This window comes from Gavialis gangeticus, unplaced genomic scaffold (assembly GCF_001723915.1).
Source record: "Gavialis gangeticus isolate Ggan-Ray unplaced genomic scaffold, GavGan_comp1, whole genome shotgun sequence".
NCBI classification, from domain to species: domain Eukaryota; kingdom Metazoa; phylum Chordata; order Crocodylia; family Gavialidae; genus Gavialis; species Gavialis gangeticus.
This window is the reverse complement of record NW_017729004.1, coordinates 9,439,049-9,447,770: the sequence shown is the minus strand read 5'-3', so window position 1 is coordinate 9,447,770 and position 8,722 is coordinate 9,439,049. Positions and strand designations below refer to the sequence as shown.

General features: G+C 44.9%; 1 long non-coding RNA gene across 1 annotated transcript; it reads right to left on the bottom strand.

Annotated features, from left to right (window-relative positions):
* Nucleotides 1-1,822: 1,822 nt before the first annotated feature.
* Nucleotides 1,823-8,353, bottom strand: LOC109291477. The gene is made up of 3 exons (XR_002095853.1): nucleotides 8,339-8,353; nucleotides 7,771-7,777; nucleotides 1,823-1,908 (listed from the first exon to the last, which is right to left on the bottom strand). It is a non-coding gene; the product is annotated as an uncharacterized LOC109291477 (long non-coding RNA).
* Between the last annotated feature and the right edge of the window lie 369 nt (nucleotides 8,354-8,722).

Below are 8,722 nucleotides of genomic sequence, written 5' to 3'. Positions count from 1 at the left end.
TAGCAGTACATCTGCTCAGTAGATCTCCCCCACTGAGTAGATACATACATATGGGCTAGGTACAGATATTAAAAAAGCCCAAGGTGGAACTGATCTGGTCCGAGATTTTCTGTAAGCAGTGTAGTTTAGATTGGTAGCAAACAGAATAAATGTTCACTCTTTGGTGCGGGGAGGTCACAGATCTTGGATTGGTTTCCACCATTTTTAAGCCAGTCTCTATATGCTGAACTTGTGTTCTGTTACAGGTATATACGGGTTTCTGAACACTTAAAAGTGTAAGATCTATACCTGGTCCATGGAGCTCCCGAATAGATGAATAGATTCATAGGTGTTTGGGTCAGAAAGGACCTTAGCAGATCATCAAGTCCAACCCCCTGCCCTGGGCAGGAAAAAGCACTGGGGTCAGATGACCGAGCCAGGTATATGCCTAATACATGGTGTTAAACTGCAAAAAAGACCAAAACATATTGTGCAGTCACCACGGAGGCATATCACGGTGTTCAAAAGAACATGCATCCTTTACCCACGGAAGTCAGGACAACCTGATATACTGTAGTAATTTGGTGTGGGACTAGGGATGAATCATCTGCTTTAAGCAAATGCTAGAGTAAGGACTAAAAGAAACAATGTGTTCATTTTAGTCAAATGATAAGTAGAGCTCTAAGATGATACCAAGCACACAACATAAATGTTTTTGCTCAGTACAATTTGTCCCTTAGCAAAATGCCCCTTAGCCACCACTACTCTTCAGAAGCCCATATGAAAAGAGGAGATTGTGGAAGAATAAGCAATTGCAATGTGTTCTGTATAGGCTGGTGATTTAATACTGGTAGGTCAAAGACAAAGTGCCTCTCAAATGTAGGTGACCCATCAGGGTTTCATGGGTAAGGTACACAAGTGTCTGTAACCATTGGCACAAAAGGGAGTGATATAGCTAGCATTATATCTGGTTGCCTTTTACTCCCCAGCTCAAATGACCCAGATCCCATCTACAACTGGTGTAAGTGGAGGCAGCCTTCAGTGTGAGTCTGGATCTAAGCGTCAATTCAAAACCTCCTGCTCCCTAGCAAGATACCGTGACTGTTTTAGGCAAGGTTGGCTGATGTGATTGGCTGGTTTGATTGCAGAGCTGCTGGCCATTATCTTTGACAACTTGTGGCAATTGGGAAGAGGCCCTGGATGATTAGGAAAGGGCAAATATAGTGCCCAGCTTTAAGAGAAGGGAAGAAGGAGGACCCAGGGAACTACAGACACAGAGAGCAGGGACCTAGCTGATTGGTGGTTGTAGATCACAGCTTTTGCCTAATATCCTAGACCACTTGCCCAGGGAAGTGCTGGGGGTTTACATCCTCTTCACTGAAGGGATTCAACCTCACCTCTTCCACTTCCCAGGAGAGCATCCAAAACATCTATAGGGTAGGAAGGGTGAAAGCTCTCACCCGGGAGGAAAGGAAATCCTAGCTCCTGCTCCATAGACTATTCATGAATTGGATTGTGTTAAACAACCATTGGCAAAATAAAATAAAATAAAATAAAAATAGCTTTGCCAAGGAGCTGGGGACTGAAATACTTATCCAGATGAATTCAAGCATGTTTGGCCCAACTCAGAGCCTTCCCAGCTGAAAGCATGGCCTGCTATCAGGGGTGTCAAAAATGAGCTCCCTAGCTGGCAGGGGGCACTAAATGCAAACTGAATTAATCTATTATGCATGAATGCATCACGGCAAAAGCCATAATACTGCACTCATGCACAGTAGAATTAGTGTACTGCGCATTAGTATCACTAAAACGGCCTGCACGAGAGCCCCAGTTACCGTGCATTGAGTTATTCCCTGTTATTGCAGGTCCTAAATTTAATGCGCTGTGACTATGGCACATTAATGCCCATGTAGATGCACCCAGTAATGACTATGGCACATTAATGCCCATGTAGATGCATCCAGTAATGACTGCGGCACATTAATGTGCAGGTAGATGCATCCAGTAATGATAGATTAAGTCCCCCAGTCATCAGAGAGGAACAAAGGCCTCTGTGCTCCTAGTGCCAGTCACAACTCTTCCAGCTTTGCAAATAAGGACTATGGATGGTTTTGTAGAAATAAACCAAGGTGCAAAAGGGGCGGGGAGGGAGAGGGAGTGGGGAGGGAGAGGGGTTCGTGGCACTGAACCTCAGATTCTTGATCCTGAAGATCTCTTAGAACTTCATGTATATTAAGTAATTAACTTCGTGTCATTCTTGCACGACCATTACCATTATCCCATGTTGTACAAAGGAAAACAGAGGCATGGCATGTCATTGGAGTAACTGACCCCAAAGTTATACTGAACCCTAGGTGAATGAAACCCAGTCACCCTAATTCCTGGGCCCCTGCTCTTAACCTCCAGGCTCTATTCCCTATATTCACTGTTTACAAGTGATGCGCCAGAGTTATAACCTGGATCCTTAATCATGTGCTGGAATGCGTTGATGAATTAGGGCCTATCATAAACATCCAGGCATATGTTTTAAAGATACCACTGTGATCAGCCCGCATTGTTGTAAGGACATTATAGCACTAGCCTCAGTTGCAAGGCATTCTGGCTGACCTACCAACTGATTAAGTGATTACTTATCTGTATATATACATATAATTTATTATACAAAACCAAAGGATAAATCAGAAACAGTCCACTAATGCGTTATGGAATTGTTCCCTGATTGGCTTGATAAAAAACCTAAATCCATTAGACTGTTCGTTAAAAAAAGAAGAAAAGAACAGACCTAGACAACACAGAGTATTAAATTTCAGGAACGAAATTAGACAGCCCCAGCCAAATAAATATTTACCAGGCTAATTCCTTGCTAAATCATGTCCGCCTGTGAGTCTCAAGCTGATTCTAAAATACAGCAAAGAGGAAGCACCAGAGCTGGAAATGGACATGCACTATGTTTTAAATTGATGGTTGAGATAAGCTATGAAATATGTTTAATTAAGTGTGCTCGCACAGGGCTCCAGTCTAAAGGTTACTGCATGGTGGGCCAGGATGCCTGGTCTGGCATGTATCAACAAGAGCAGATTTATCTCAGAGGCAGTCTTATATGGCAGAAAGTAGCCCCGGAAAGGAAAAGACCAACCAGACATATCACCCAGTAATGGCAATTCTTCTCTAACAGCCATGGACATAGCAGGTCCTTTGGAAGTCACTTGCAAGACTGCTGTTATCTTGGTGGTGAATGACTACCCAACTTGATATCTAGACTTCTTTTCCCTGAGATACTTATAAAGCCACCAAGTTTTTATGGCTTTAGTCTTGATATGTGCATAGGTTGGGGTCACAGAGGCAATTTTAACAGACCAGGGGACAAGTTTTGTGTCTGAAGTCATTAAACAGCTACGTTGGGACCTACGGTCTTAAAATACAGGCTGCAAAAAGATTAACACAGTTGCAAGTGGCTGCCTATATGAATTGACTTGGGCATCAGTAAGATTCTGACTTCTACTGTAGCTGACGAGCAACAACTGCATAGTGAGAGAGATGGGGCAGAATAAAACCAAATCAATAGAGAGAATAGATAATTAATCCCAGAATAAAAAAAACAAACAAAAGATCCAATGTAATCATAAATTCAGAAGAAAGGAATTTGCACTGGAACAATTAGCATCGTGCCTGTTCCCATCTGTCTTACAAAAGCAAACTGTCAGCTGAGTAGCAAGGCCGCCTTGAAATCTTGAGGAATTCATGCCCCCAGTCCATTCCCTGACAGGAACCTCAAAAAACAAATTTACCATGTGAATATGCTACAAGAATGGAAAGGACCTCAAACAAAATCTTAGGGGAGCTTCCTGATTTAAGTACAAATGTTGCAAAAAAACCCCAAATGAGTTGGCCTATCCTGCAGGAGGAGGTACCTGGCTCTCCTCTTTACTTTGGAACAGAAAGACATACAAGAAAGTCTTAAGGACACTGGAAGGATGTTATGAAAAGATGCTTCCTTATCTACTGTGAAGCTGGAAAACACCGCTTCGTTCAGCTCACCCTTCTAGGAAGGATGCCTCCCCAGTAGGCAAACACCATAATCATATGAATATATAAGAAAATTAGAAGTTATGTTTTTATGTTCTGTGTGCCATAATCAGGTACCAGAGGATCTGATTTCAACTCTACAGTAAAAGGCAGAAGGAAGGGCAGCTTGGCACCTTACAGACTAACTCGTTCAGAGTGTCAAGTCATAAAGCTTTCATAAGCAACAGCATACTTCCTTAGATGCTTCATCAGATGGTAGCATGTGAGGAAGCAGGCCACTGCCTACACAACCTGATTAAGTATCTAAGGTGCCACCCTGCCCTACTATCTGCTTGACTTCAGATGAACACAGCTAACCCCCTGTCTATAAGAAGGGGATATTATGTTAGACATGGAGGATTTCATAGATTTCACAGACATTAGGGCTGGAAGGGACCTTGTGAGATCATTGGGTCCAGATGCTCTTGGCACTATTGGGAAGGCCTCCCCCCACACCCTGTGAACAGGGCTGCACCCCTACCCCCTCAGACCTTGGGGGAGGAGGCCTCGTTTTAGCACTTTTGGGCTCCAGGCACAGGGACAGCTTGGATCCCTTGGGCCTTCTACAGGCAAGCTCAGTCACTACCAAAAAAGAGACAAAAGTTGGGTCAAAGTATCTTGTGGGTGGACTTTATACAATGTGACATGGTCTCACAATTGCATTTCTTACCCCAAGCCTCATATTGAATAGATTGGCTTAGGAAAGCAGGGTGAGCTTGGGAGTGACTACTGGGACATTGTGCCACCACAGTGCAAACTCACCCTGTGCGGCTAAAAAAGAGGTCAAATGTCTTGGTTGTCCCCAGGAAACACCTCTCAAGCATGCTGGAGCCCAAGATCTTGGGACACTCTGCAGTGCCATCACCGGCATTGTTCTGGTCTTGGACCACGTGCATGGCAATGGGTGGTCAAGCTGTGCTTGGGCACGTGCTGCTGGGATGCAGACCTACTCTGCAGGGCTACTGATGTTTGTCATCGGTATGGGAATGATGGGAATGTTTTTCCATTAGCTTTAGTCTTTCCTGGCGGGATTCACCCATGTGTATGACAGGCTCTGGGTTTTTGCCCAGGGAAGCAAGAGGACTTTGGATGAACCTCCAACCCATGCAGAGGGTGTTGTGACAAAGCTGAAGCTGCTCGTTACGGAGATCCAGGCTGAGCTAACTCGCAGCATCACATTGCAGGAATGGAAGAGACAGCTGGCAAGATAAACATCTGCCAGGCTAATTCCTTCTTAGCTCATGTCCGCCTCCGAGTCTCGAGGTGAGTCTAAAATAAAACAACCAGGAAGCATCCAAGCTGGGAATGAACAACGAGTCTATTTTTAATTGATAACCGAAGTAAATTATTTCGTGTTTATTTATTCATGTGGTATGGCAAGACTTCTCTTTCTGCAGCCCTTGCTCTCACTGTTCAGCAACGGCTTGAGCCGAGCAGACCTATAGGCCATTAAAGACATAAATTATGCAAGAAATTCCTGCTTTCTCCAGCCTCGCTTCAGATCAGCCAGCTTGATTTTTCAACGGGTTCACAAATGAAATATATTAAAACAATAAACCTGGAAGCGGCGAATTGTTTTCTCATTCCCAGCCAATTGTGTAGGCACTCTGATCACCAAAAGTATTGCACCTTCCCCTGGACAAGACCATCTACTCTATTTAAACGCCCAGCTGATAAATATGCTAGCCAAAAAAAGCTCTGTTTCTGTTCCACCTGAGATGGGATCAAAAGTAGCGATATCCTTGCTCACTAAGCTGGAGAAAAACAATTTGAGAGAATGTCTCATATTCTGAAGAACATCACTTAAACTACCCTAATTGGTGCGACTTATCTGAGGAAGTCATCTGTGTCCTTCCATGTGAGAGCTAGACTTCTCGCTCACGTGAAGGAACTTGGTGTATTTGCTCTCTGCATCTGATACTTATATAACTCTTCCATTCCCGCGCTCTCTGTGGCTGCTCTCATGCCAGGTTAATAGAAAAAAAACCCAACCCACATGCCTTTTGATTATATTTCTTTTAAAACTTTTGTATGGGAGACGGTATGGTTTGCTGCAGAGGTCTTTCAAGTGGGAGATCTCAGTCCTGCTCGTAATTCCACCACCGACCTCCGTCACATGAAGGAGGACAAGTCCCTTCACCTCACTGTGTCCCTTCCCCTGCCCACCTTGTACCAGTTGTGCCCAGTTTAGATGATAAATCTGGAGGCAGTAACTGTCTGTTTGGAAAGTGCATGAGGCATTGCTCTCAGATGGGGTACCAAGGCGCTCCAGCTACACACATAAATCGCTGGCTAATAAGGCATTAGAACGGGCTTAGTCCAAGTTAGGATTCAGAGGTGCCCGATTGCCATGGCTGTGCTCAGAAGACGTCGCCCACACGTCAGATGACAAGGGAAGTAGCTTTTCACCCGATGGGGAATCCCACGTGTTCCCTTTGGTTATAAGTTCTTCTGGTTCCTGCTGTGAATGAGCAGCTTTATCTTCCCAGTTCTTAGCGCAGACTGGCAGGGAAAAACTTGCAATTATGTCCAAGACCCATACTTTTCTAGCTCGGGTGAGTCCATATCCTTTGAGGAGCAATGATGGCAAAAGGACCAAACTCTGCCCTTTTCTCTCACCCCTCCCCACCATAGCTGCTTCGGTTGTTCTTGCAGAGCGACGAAGCTATAATGGGTCTGGGAAAATCCCTGTGTGATGTCCAGCTGTCACCTCTATTTATACTGGCAGCTCTATTTATTGATATTGTCAGCCGATTTATATTTATAAACAGCTTTGATTGATTTATTTATATATGCATATTTCTATTATTTACATTTATATAATGTATTATTATGTATTACATTTTTAATACTTTATATTGTCAGCTCTATTTATACTGCTCCTAATCCTGAATGCAGGGGACATTCCTCGGGGAGGGGAACAGGCACGTCTGAGGGATCCTTACACCCCGGTAATCCCTGGTTGCTAGGGACAGCCCATTTGGGTTCCTCTAATTTATGCCGAGGAGCTAATTCCTCACAAAATCAGGGGACTTATGGACGTGGAAAGCAAGACCCTTTGCTTCTCACGAGACACTTGTGTGCTTGGTGCAGTTCAGAGCAACAGAAGATTTGGATTTACTTCAGGCGGTCGCAGTGTGGAGTCTTGTAAGCGGAAAGGGGGGTGAGAAGGGGAGTAACACTAAAGGTAACACTAAAAAAAATAATTTAATCTCGTTTCGCAGACTGAGAGGGTATTAGGAACAGAAAGCTGCCCACCCTGGGTGCATGCTGCAAGTATGCCCTGTGTAATTGCTCGAGGGCCGTAATACTGCACTTTTGGATAGCAGTTCCTGGGTTTAAAGGACAGACAATGCTTCTTGCTTTTCAAGAGCAGTCTTGTGAATGTAGCCCCTACGCTCAGGCAGGCTAGTCGCCGTGAACTGCCAAGCAGGCTGAGTAAGCACGTGTGCAGCAGAGAGCTGCTGGGGATTAATAGGTTTATCCTAAGGCATCTCTGCCTTCTCCCCCGAATACTAATAATCCTATTTTACCCTGGCTGAGAGCTCAACATTAAGGGGCTCTAGAAACTATTTTTTAATTTTTAGAGTTAATCCATCCCTGATCTCTTGTGGCAGTGGCATATCCCTTAAGTCATCATTGCAGAAATTCCCAGCAGGCTGCTATTTAGCAGTCCCCAGACCCCTTAACACTCAGACTTGCTTAGCTCACTGGTTTTACCGGCACGCCAGTGCTCCTAGCTATCTGCTTGGATGCCATTGTGCCCATTCACAAGATGGCCTGCCAGTCTCAAGATGGTAACAAAATATAGGTTTCAAGTGTGCGGTTATCCAGAGGTTGTGTAAAGGGACATCCTACCCACCTAAATGTCCTGGTGGCAAGCGATCCTTATTTAGGAAGACGTTCTTATTATAAGGGACCATGTTTGTTGACACTTGCAGGCATTACAGTCCCGACACGTCTTTTTCCTGGAATTGGTTTTCAGTCTGTCTCTGTGCAGGGAATTCGCATATGTGGAGCTATCTATGCACACAGTCTGCACACTCAGACTTTTCTTGAAGGGTCTCCTCTGAATTACAAATTGCTGGAGTTTCTCGCATCCCTCAGGTTTGCAAGTAAAAAGTGTTTTGTGGAAACCTGTCAGATGTGATGCCAGGCCACTAGAAGGGGTTGCAAACCCCAGGAAGACCTTGGAAGGACTCGAAGGCAAATATACCATCATACACTTTATTCTTTCTGAAGGGTACATCCCACGCTCTGAACGCTGTTTTTAGCTATACTGTTTTAATTAGACTTGCCCTGGTTGGACACAAGGTAGATTGAACTGATAGTCTGCAATATAAGGACAGCTCAGGGCTTATCCCCAGTGCCTGCCCCTAGACTCCCCAGGGAAGCACGTGCCCGGGACCCCCAGCCTTACATGGCCTCTGAGGGTACCCTCTGAAGCCAGCTCTGGCGTAGCTTCTACAGAAGATGATGTCCGGGCTCCTCCTTGGACGCTCAGCCTTTTGGTACTTGCCTTCCATGATCACCCATGGCCCTCCTAAGAAAGCTCCCTTCTGGCTCCACTGCTGGGGAGGGACTTTACATTTTTGAGGAGACTGAAGGCATTCAGAGCCCTATGAAGTGAAGCAGTCAGCTCTTCGCAAGCAAAAGCAACGTGTATTGGTCAGCCGAG